Genomic DNA, 12,461 nt, shown 5'->3' with positions numbered 1-12,461 from the left:
GAAAACATCATTGTATAAATGTTGCCAACAATGTCATCACTTCTCCTTTTGGCATGGGAGAAGGGTTTTGAACAAAGTGAATAATTACTCTGATCTATGGATGACTGTAGGAACATCTACAGCGACCCAATTGTGGCAGACACCACCAGGTATGATGAAATTATTCAGGTCCTCTGCATCCTCTTCCAAGATAGCAGCAGCCTCTTCAGGTTGATCAGCATTGAGTAATCCTGCACTCTTGAACAAACCTTTCTCATTGAATGCCCCAGAGGAATAGCCAATGCCAGCCCGGGATCTGTTGTCTTCAAGCTCGATCATCTTCCCCAAACCAGCAACTGCACCACATTCAATGGCCAGCTTCGCATCACGGTAGGAAGCAAATGAATGAGACTTCTTCTCAATTGGTTCATCAATAAATAAAGCTTGGAAAGGAGTTCCAACTTCATCCTCAGCGTCAATAATGAGAAAGAAGACAAGTGACTAACCAGGAATAAATCCATCCACAGCACTTAGTCTGGCAAAATCCTCGTTGAGTTCACAATTCTCCTGCCCAAGATAATCCATCAATCTCGAAGAATCGGCTCTGGTGTAGTACCGGCGAAGTGCGTCTTCAAAATAAATGAAGATCGCAGGGTCAGACTACAGGACGGGAGACCGGAACAAAACCCGTTTGTGCACATGATGCATGCAATGCTCGTGCAGATGATTTGTTTTTATTTCAAAGGAACTCGAGGGTTTTATTTGCAAACTTTGAAATATTTAACATTTTGATCATATATGAGAATATCTCATCAGATATATCAGGTAAAAAAAAATTCTGGTTTTTTCCATGTTTGAAATTTTTTGCAAATAAACTCCTTTGAGTTCCTTGAAAATCTTTTTTTTATCTGATGATATGGATGCAGATGAATGCATGAGTGCATGGATGCAACAATCACACTCAAGGATCAAGCAAGTCACACCAGACAAAGGTCATGGGAAAGCTCATTGTATCCCTAATATCAGTCATCCGTTTTGGTGGATTTAGGTTTTCACCTTATCAACACCCCAGTTCCATTGATATTAACAATACATGAACCGGCTCAAACATCCTTAATATCAACCATCCATTTTGGCGGATTATGGTTTACACCTTATCGACGCCCAAGTTCCATTGATATTAAGGTTGTCTGAACAACTCAACCATGAATCACGGGTTTGCTGAGAGTCATGAGCATGGAGTCTCGGTTAAGAACCACCCAAAGGGAGTGTACTAGGGTTTAAACCTTCCAGACATGTTCTACCAGAAGTTCCCATAATCATCGTCCCATCTTTCGAATATTATCGGAGGAACGAATACTCGTATTCCAAAAATATTCTCAAGAGAGACTCTTATGAGTGTAGTATCGCGTAACAATCGCCTCAGATCTTACATCTGAACGACCTCCGCACTACGTCCTAAAAATAGGCCAAGATGGGCTTGGTAAACTACGGTCCTTAGCTTCTAAGGCGCATGATTGAAAGAATAATGCCTAACCACAAATAACTTGTGTGACATTATTAATCCAACATGACCTCCACCAAGTGAATGGACTCGCAAGTCGACTGGCTAAGGAATACTCCACACCAGTCAACAAGACTATGCCATTCTCCTATCCTAGAGTGCACTCGAGTTCGGGTATAGAACTCATCTCACAGAGATCACCAAAGCAAACAACAATTGTATATCAAGCAGTTCAAACATTACAATCAATACAGTTATCCCAAATTGTACAAAAATATGTCAAATAACACATAAACAAATATCATACAACAAGGGTGAAAAGTGGGCAATACCACCAGGGAAGGTCTAATGTTATCCCCAGCAGAGTCGCCACTTTTCTATAGCGGTGTATTCGTCGCTATATGATTTATTGATTAAACCATAAGCAAAGCATACAAAGAATCGAGTCGCCACCACACTTTTATTTATCCAAAGGATTGGCTAAAAAGCGAACAAAAGCCTAAGAAGTTTTACACATAGAAAACTAATGAAAAGATCAGAGAATCTGGGTAAGGGGTAAATTACGCAATGGGAAGGTGTTAGGCACCCAAAACGTCCTAGGTACTCCTAGGGAGCCCTTTTCACACTTGTTGAATGAAAGTGTTTATTTGTTTATGACATATTGTGCAAACATGAATGGGATGATGAGAAAAGAATGTACAATTTTATTATTTTTGTGTTTGAACGGATGAACCCGTTGCCTACGTACCTTTCCATACAAAGGTAAAGGATCAAAACGCCGTAGTTCGGCTAAAAGATTTCCAAAATATCAGTGGGTTCATTTTAAAACAAGAGCACTAAGGCTTTTCATTCTCAACGGGAGAAAACTCAACCAATACCAACAATCCACCATGCGAGGATAGCTTCAACATACTAGTGAGGGGTTAACCCTATAATAAGTATGGAAGACTTACAATCAACTCACTAAGGATGTGGTGAGATTTACATCAACCACTATGAGAATTGAAACCTATGGCTAATGTATGAAAACATATAAACAATGGACAAAACCACAAAACAATTGAATGGGTGAAGTTAATTGATTATGAGTATTCACAAAAGGATGGTCAAAGTATGATTAAGATTCAATTCAGAAAGAAGTGTTATGAAATGAAGTTTGAAAAGTCAAGGACTTAAGGTCCAGGTTTCTAATTTGAAAAGAGATGAGAATGTTTGCACAACATGTATTTACAAGTTTTAAAAGTCAACAAGTGAAAAGGGGTTTTGAAACAAAAAGGGTGTGGATGAAGGAGTGTAAAACTTCCTAGAAGTTCACCTCTTGAAATCATATAGAAGATGATTCAAGTGTGTCCTTTGGAATGAGGCAACAAAGCAAGTAAGCAAATAAAAAGCAAGGTGATACCGGATGCCATCAATGGACTTATACCAATCTCACAAACAAAGGCGGATATCGGATACCAATCAATGGATTTACACCAATCTCCTAAAACAAAACAATGATACCGGATGCCAATAAATGGACTTATTCCAATCTCACAAAACAAAAGCGGATATCGGAAACCAATCAATGGATTTACACCAATCTCCTAAAACAAAACAATGATACCAGATGCCAATAAATGGACTTACTCCAATCTCACAAAGCAAACACAAAACATGGATATCAGATGCCAATCTATCTGGGCTTACTCTAATCTCCAAAGGATGATCATAGGAATACAAATGCCAACAACATGGGCTTACAATTGAATCCTCACATACAACAAACAAACACAAGCAATAAGCAAAGAGGACATAAGTGGCCAATGAAATGGTCTTACACTCAATCCCTTCCAAATCATAGGAACAATGGCCAATGAATGGACTTACTGTTGATTCCTCAATGGGAAAACTCAAACAAGTCACAAAGATATAAAATGATGATCATGCAATAATGAAAAATTAATGATGATAAATGCACAAAGGAAAACAATCAAACATGTACAAATGAATCAAGCAATCAATCAAACAAAGTCAATTAGCACACTCTATATACAAGCAATTAGGCTCAAGCAAGGGTTAGACTTTAAAGTCAACTGGAATGGGGTAAGTGGTGCTCTTAACCTTAACATTGAGAGTTAAGGTGAAGCAGATGAAAGGATATGAGGGGTGTGCCTCATTGCTCTTATCCCTGGTCAGGGAGAGCATTGAATATCAGAAGGTGTGGGAGTTCAGAAAGTTGGAACTCTCTCCACAAGTTAATGACTCTATAGATCTTGGGTTAGGATCCACAATGCTACAACATGTAATGTGAGAAAAGGGAAGACACACAGAATAGTAGGAGATGGACTACACATCTCTTTTATCTACCAATTGCCTTATCAAAACGACTTTTCCTGCTTGGGGATAAAGATAAACAATCACAAACATTGCCTCTTAAGGAGGACTTCAGACAGGTGCCTGGCAAAGTAACAGACCAGGTCTTCCAGACTACATGAAGAAGAGATGTTATACCTCAATGCTTAAGCTATCAAGCAAAGCAAAAGCAAGTTCACAAAGGAACTATAGCAACTAAGGTACCTGAAAACAATCCAACACAATCAGTATACAATACAGACAATCAACCAACAGTTAATGCAACAGATAACTAATATAAGCAAAGGCATAAGCCACAAGTCAATCCCAATTGAATCAACTTCAACCTACAAAACACACATTATTAATCAAAAGCAAATATCAAATGCTCTCAAGATGAGGCATCATCAATTGTGTAACTTGCATGTGCAACCTGAAACAAAGCTTCAAACATGAGAGGCAAACCCTTAGGCCAAAGCCTAGGGTCAAATATGAGGAAAAAATTTAAAACAGAACATGAAAATTGACAAGAATCAAGATTAATCAATTAAGAACATCATCCAAGTGGTCTCATATCAAAAGCATCAACCAATTTCATTTCATAAAGCATTTGGTACAAAGCATGTAAATTGAAAGCTCATAGAACCAAACAGAATGAATCAATTCAAGTCAAATCAAGAATGGCTCAATAAATCCCAATACAAATCATGGCTAAACAGCATTCATCATAGGATCATCACACAAAAATTCAAGTCATTTGGATAAGTGGAAGCATGTCAAATAAAATCATCAAGTCAAGGTAAGGCAAAACAAGCTCAAAGGAAGCACAAATTGATGCATCAAATTCACACAAGCACAAAACAGAATCTACACATGATAAATGAATCAAACCAAAGCCATAACAAACTTCAAAGTGTCTAGAACACATGTGCAAAATTTCAAGTTCATCCAATAAACATCAAGAATTTCACAAATCATCTAAATTCAACACTCAACAAAAGTCCAATCTTGACCAATCCGCAAAGAAAATCTCAAACAAATTGGAAATGCCCTCAAAAAATCCACAAAAAATCATGATCAAACATAACATCCAGAAGAATCAACATGCAAAAAATCATATTAATTGAAGTTTATATGGCATGGTAAATAAAATCAGCAATTTGGACAAGAAATAGTGTGACACACATTGTCACACCTCCAATGATCATATCATATCTCACAAACCAGAAATGAAAAAATTGCAAACCACATACCAAAATGACCAGGAATGAGTCTTGTTTATGCATGTAAATTTTCAACTTCATTGGATCAAGCATCATGATTTCATAAAAGAAATGGCAAGCAATGTGCAAGGAATGACATAGTTGAACAAACCCTAGGCTAAAAACAATTTCAACCGTGCATAAATCTTGGAAAAATATCCATAAAAAAGTAGACATTACAAGGAACATTGCACAAAAAATCTCATGTGAATTGGACCAATATTTTGAGAGTTATGAATTTTTGAATGAAGAGAAAAAAAATGCATGAATGAAGTAACATGATCATGTATGATGAAATGAATTAAAATACAAGGCAGTTTTGGAAAATGCTAGGAACCAGAATCGAACCGCGCATGCATTTGAAAATGGCGCCAGGTCCAAAACGCCGCGTTTCATTTAAATGAAACACAGGCCAATCAGCAATTGACACATGGTCCAGTACATGGCGCAGAAACAACAAAACGCATGCAGGCCAGGTTTATGAGGATCAAACAAATTCTGTAAAACTGAAACCCTAGCCTTCAACGTGTTCATCATCATTCATCATCTCAAGAACACATGTGCACATAAATTCATGAAACATACATCATTCGATTCATCATTCAACACACATCACTAATCCAGCATCCATCTCATTTAATTCAAACTATATTAAACGGATCGAGCAGAGGAAGTTTCACATATCAACATTCAAATCAACATAACAACTTTAATATCGCATGGTTTTAAGAGATCTAAAGTTCATCATGACCTACATTCCAAGATCTACAAGATGCATCAAACAATTTCAAGAATTATAAGCATCGAAATCTAACCTCAATGAAGATGCAGAAGCTAATTTGCTGGATTCAAGGCTTGGAATGTAAAAACAGATGTTCTCCTAAGCTCAGATGAATGAATGGATGATGAAGTGTAGCTCAGTTGTGCTTGATTCGTCCAAAAATTCCAGTTGCCATGGATGATGCAATGTTCAACAGTCCAAGAATTCTGCAGAATTCTTCAAGATCCAGCTTCAATTCACTTCCACTATGCCTGTAGATGATGAACAGATCGAAAGCAAAGCAAAAGAGATGAAGAAAATTGATGAAAAAAAGTTGAGAGAATTTGAGATGAAAATTTTAGATCTGAGTTTGTGAAGTTGTTCCTGTGAATTTCTGTTATGATTATCACTTTATACCCTCTGCTAATGATGCTGATTAAACATGTTTAGCCAAAAACCCAAGAATTAGTGAAATGGAATGATTTATGCAATTTGGCCAAAATACCCTCATGCACATGCTAGGCAATGGAACAGTGCGAATTGCACTTGAAACAAGTCTTAAAATCTGTTTTGAGGCAAATGGAATTGGTTTGAAATGAAAATAATGCACACTTTTCAAATTCACATTTTCCCACCAAAATTCAAAATGGAATCAAGTGAAAAATTCACTTTTTTTGTGATGAGTTTTAATGAAATGTGATGCATGATTATGATAGTAGGGATCAAGAGTGAAATGCTCCAAAAAGAACCACATGAATTGTCCTTTTGATGCAAAAGTTATGCCTTGTTGAAGTTCAAATTCCATTGACAATGATTTGATCATAACTTGCCAACCACAAATGAGTAATGGGTGTTCTTGGACTTTTTGGAAAGGTGAGAGCAAGATCTTCAACTTTCATGTTGGACAAAATTTGATTTGAAGCTTGCTTGGACATGTAAACTTGAGGAGAAGACCTTTCCAGTTTTGGCAGTTTGAAATTACAGGTCACTTACTATTTTTGGAAACTTTTTGCCTGACCTAAAATCCTTCAATGTTGATGTTTGGCATGTTACATGAGACATGTATGGACATGAATGAGGCCTCTCTAACCATCTCACACCTTCAAATCCATGATTGAATGCACAATTGACTTATGTTGACTTTTCTGGGGTTTCAGCTGACCTAGCTGTGATCAGATGAAATCCAAGCCTCTACCACTTGAGATCTTGATTCAAATGATGTCATGGTTCATATGAACTCTTGATGAATGATCATGGTGCCCAAATTCTTCAGAATGGCCATCATCTATGGCTCAATGAATGCCTTTGACTGCCTTGACCTAAGATCGCTTCATCTGCAAGTAACAAGGTTAGATGACAATATTTTTGTACTTTTGGTTAGTAAACAAATGAAAAGCAATGATATACAAATTCTAAACATGCTTGGTGATCAAGAACCACACTCAAGAGACAACCCACCCACAAGGAAGGCAAGGTGCACAATGATCCTTGAGGCAATGATATGATATGATATGATGCCATGAGGGATCTTAGGGACAAAATTGGGGTCTTACTAATGTTCCTATTTTCTGTGATAGTACTGCTGCCATCTGTTTAAGTAAGAATCCTATTTTGCATTCCAGAGCTAAGCACATAGAAATAAAACATCATTTCATTAGAGACTATGTTCAAAAAGGGGTAATCACTTTAAAATTTATTGATACAGACCATCAATGGGCTAACATTTTTACCAAACCTCTGGATGAAGATAGATTCTCTTTTATCTTGAAAAATCTAAACATTAAAAATTGTCCAGAATGAAATGTGCCTCTGAAATAGCAAAATAAGACTCTGAAGTAAACACCTGGAATTTGTATCTGACTCTGATGCTACTACCAGTTAGAAGTCATCTAAGTTAGAAATCCTCAGGATCCAACCCTTTGGTATTCCTGAAGATCAGATAAAGTAACACGTGGTACGTCTTGCGTCTAACCTTGGAACTTCTAGACAGTTGTCTAGCAGAAATCAAGAGACAGACTCTTGATATCTCCCCGAGCAGTGTGCTGATTTGGGGATTAGACCTCTACCATAGGATGTAATCATTCTCCTCCAAATGTGCTTACTTGGTTCACATGCTGCATTCAATTTCTTAACTGTTAAACTCACTTTCTATTGTCATTTTCCATGCACCCTAAATGTGTATATATTCATTTCACAAACTACAGTTGCACACCTTTAACACTCACGGTCTCACAAAACCCTCTCTCTCAGTTCTTCATCTCCTTCAAAGGATTTCTGCAGTCTTCATCAAGTTCTTCAAACATTCATCATCATCTTCAATTGTTCGTCTTGGATTCTCAGTAACAATCAATTTACAACTTCTCCCAACAGATGAACTCAACAGAGCAATCACCCAGTTCTAGCCAACAAACCACTGCAACCATCGGCGTAGTCTCAACTCCAATCTACAGGGAACCCCACATCCTTGATCGTGAGCCCCACACTCATCTAGCAACTCCCTTTGATAAGCTTGAAGTTCTATGTGAATCTTTGGTTGATTTCGAAAACATGAAGCGAAATGGCATCGACCTCCTTGAAGAACTGAAAATGCAAGGGTGGGAAACCTACTTTCAACGCCTTTATGGCCCTGTGTACAGGAATCTGGTAAAGGAGTTATGGCATTTTGCAGACTCAGATGATCACTACATTGTCTCCTACGTTCTAGGAGTCAAGATAATCATCACTGAGAAATCAATTGCCTCCCTTCTGAACATGGAGAAGACAAGAGGAAGACGCGTCTACAACATAAACCCTAGGGCAAAGTACTTGTCCCAAGAAATAAACCATACCATCTTCCAACAGAGTGCTGAAGGCAAACATTCCAAGAACAAGGAACTACATCAAAACCTCTGGGTCTGGCTGAAGATCATCTTAGGCACCATCCATCATCGTCCTGCTTCAAACTCTTCTGACTATATCAACACAGATCAGAAGTGTATCTTGTACTGCATTCACAAGGGTCTGAAACTTTGTCTACTTGCACTCCTCTTCAAGTATCTCAGAGATTCAGTTAAAGACACCATAAACAACATGAAAACAAGGAACTACATCCCTCTGGGGAGACTGATATCTGATGTATTGATCGAGAGTGGCCTCGTGGACCACCTGATTCAGCTCAGACTCATGGAAGATGTCACCATAGACACTGGAAAACCTCTGAATGCTCGAAATCTGAAGAGCATGGGAATCATTGATCAAGTCAGAGCCAAACCAACACTTGATACCTCCTGGGAAGCACTCAGAGATCAGAGGGAGATTCCCAACGGACTTTACCTGTGTCTCCAAGATTGACCCTCCAGAGGTAATAGCCTACTATCTACAGAACCTTGCCAATCAAGGGGTGGATATCTCTGAATTCACAGTGGATTAGCTTTCTGGGCATCACCTCACTTCATGAAGAGGATGCGGGAGCCCTCTGAGAAATCTAATAAGTCGAAGAAATCTAAGCTGGGAGAATCCTCTGGATCAAGGCACCTAGTTCCTCTGGTTGGCTCTCCAGGTAATTCTGTATCTTTCCCTCGCTCTGTCAAAATTAAACCAATTGCTTCTTCTCTTCCCCCAAACAACTCCCATATACACCTCTGTTGAAACTCCTCCCTCAACCACCAAATCTTCTAACCCACCTTCTTTGAAATTCAATCTCGCCACCACAACATTACCAGTTTCAGAAGCAGAAATGCTGAATGAAACCACCTCACCATCATCATCACCATCTCCTCAATCCCCACCTTACTACGAACTATCCTCTGATACTGAACCATCTGACCCTCAATCCCCCACTCTGGCTCAGCTCCAAGCCCGTGCTTTGGCCTCTCAACAACCATCACATCCTGAACCTAAACCAGAAGTCACTTCCCCACCTCTGAAACATCCAAATCCAACCACATCTGAACCACCTCAAACACCATATGAACCACAATCAACCCACTCTAAACCACAACCAACTCACTTTGAACCATAGCCAACCCAACCACCATCTGAACGAACTCCACAACCTGAACTATCCTCACAAATCCACTCTGACATATCACCACCCATTACTTCCGCTGACCCAACAACTCCCACACTTAATCTAAGTGCCCCTATCTCACCCTCCTCACCCTCCCCAGCCTCTGCCACTAAACAAGAAACTACCCTTCCTACCCTTGAAGAAGCAATCCAGGTTTTTGCAGAGTCTTCAGTTGAGAAGGTCAAGTCTCTGCCATCAACTCTGGTATCAGTGATGATCCCTCTGCTGTAAGGATCCACTAGAACAGAGTGATAAGTTGGATGACCTCTGAAGCCTTCAAGCTGAAAGGCCTCTCTGAACAAGTCTGCAACGACTTCATCAGATACGCTGGGATTAGACTTCAAGAGCGCCTAGCCAGAGAAGCTGAGGAACAGGAAAGGAAGGAAGCTGAAGAGAAAGCACGCCAAGAAGAACTTCCCAGAATCAGAGAAGCTAAAGCAAAGGCTATTGCTGATGCTGCTGCTGCTGAGGCTGAGGCAAAAGCTAAAGCCGACGCTGAAGAAGCAGCTCGCATTGCTGAAGAAGTTGCTGCCAAAGCCAACGCTGATGAACTGACTCTGGGTTCGTCCCTATGGTCTTGAAGACTCTAGAGGAACTGCAGAAAGAACAACAGGTAGTTCGGGTCAGGCCGGATCAACAGGATTCAGTCAACGTCAACATTCAGAACATGTTGTCCCAGCTGCTCCAGAGGATGCCTCCTCCTCAAAACCCTTAGGCACCTAGGCTATTTGTGTGTTGCTTTCTCTATTTTTGTTGTTTTCTCTTTGCTTTCTGCCTTCTAACATATGTGCTTATCTGTAAATGCTTCTTTATCAATATCAACCTTTTTTTGTTGCTGTCTTTTTGATTCTGACAAAAAGGGGGAGAACTAAAACAACTCTAATGAAAACATAACTAAATCCTCTCAAGCACTGCAAACATTTTCAATAAAATTATTACTAAATCATGACTAAAGATATGCAGGAAAGTATCTGAAGCACTAAACCAAGGAAGGTCCGGTAAGAACATCTTAGTTATCCAAGGATCTAACTCAGGGGGAGCCCACTTTCCTATTTAATCTAAGATTTTCTTTTATGTTTCACCTTTACTCTGTATTGTTTTGTCATCGTCAAAAAGGGGGAGATTGTAAGAACAAAGTTAGTTCTACAATATATCTCTAAGATTTTGATGATAACAAAGGATGAAACAAAATGGTACTCTAACGAGATTTTTTCTTAGTATGCAAGACTCTGATCAAACATCAGATAGAAAGTATTCGATTATCAGATGCTACTCAGAAAGAATGTATCCAGAAGACTCTGATTCTGATCAACACAGATACCCAGCGTAACATAAAGAAATCAGACTCTGATAAAAGAATGCTGAATCCAGACTCTGAATCTGAAGAAGTCTAAAGCATTGAGAAACTTTGATACAGTTAGACATATTTATCCTCTGAAGGAAAACTCTGATCTATCAAGACTCTGACGTAGACTCACCAGCTCAGAATGTGTAACCGAAAAGAAATTTGTATTAGGAAAGAAACTATTCCAAGAAGGAAATAATGAGGCTCTCAAAAACTGTTTTAGAAAGAAACAAGGAGAGTAATGACATTAAACATTCTTCAATAACCAAGATCATGCCATCACTCTAACGGTCCTTCACAACGACTATATAATGGACAAAATACTTCACAAGAGAACACACCTGAGACACACAAGAAATCTCATTCATCCTCTCTCATTTTTCACGAGCAGCTGCTCTTACGTGAAAAGCTATTGTTCTTATAATTCTGTAATATTTGCTTTTTGTTAGAAGCACTTTACATTACAATTTATACTCTTGCTTGAACTACTTCCTCAGGTGACTCTGTGCAGTCTGAATACTTGAGAGGGCTGAGAGATTATTCTCTTAGACGTTTGGTTGTGTAATCTTTCAAGATTAGTGGATTATGTCCTTTTTGAAGGAGAAATCACCTTGTCCGGGTGGATTGGAGTAGCTTTGGATTTCAAGCGAACCAATATAAAATTCTGTGTCATCTCCTTTTTATCCTGTGTGTGTCAGATTTCTGAAAAAGTTTTTATTTCCAAAACAATTCAAACCCCCTTTCTTGTTTTTCTCAACCTTCAAGAATGACTAACTCATCAACCCATAATATTCTCAAGAGAAACTCGTTTGAGCGTAGTATCACATAACAACTGTTATCAGGTCTACACCTGAACAATTCCGCACTACGTCCTAAATAGGCCACGTTGGGTTAAATGTTCTACGGTCCTCAGCTTCTCGGACCCCAAATGGGAGAGAGTAACGCCTAACCACAAATAACTTGTGTGACATTAGTAACTCCAAAAGGGTCTCCACTAAGTAGATGGGTCTCAACCTAACTTGTTAAGGACTACTCCACACAAGTTGAACTACCATCCTCCTATCTTAATTGCACTCAAGTCCAGGTTAGGACTTATCTCACCACTCAGAGATCACCAAGCACAAAAGACAGATTATATCATACAAACAAATATACAAACATCAAATATACAATTATATACACACATAAAAAAAGAGTAGGCTAAACCCACTGAGGACTAGATCCCCAGC

This window comes from Lathyrus oleraceus, chromosome 3 (genome assembly GCF_024323335.1).
Source record: "Lathyrus oleraceus cultivar Zhongwan6 chromosome 3, CAAS_Psat_ZW6_1.0, whole genome shotgun sequence".
Classification (NCBI taxonomy): domain Eukaryota; kingdom Viridiplantae; phylum Streptophyta; class Magnoliopsida; order Fabales; family Fabaceae; genus Lathyrus; species Lathyrus oleraceus.
The sequence above is the reverse complement of the archived record's forward strand: the minus strand, read 5'-3'. Positions refer to the sequence as shown.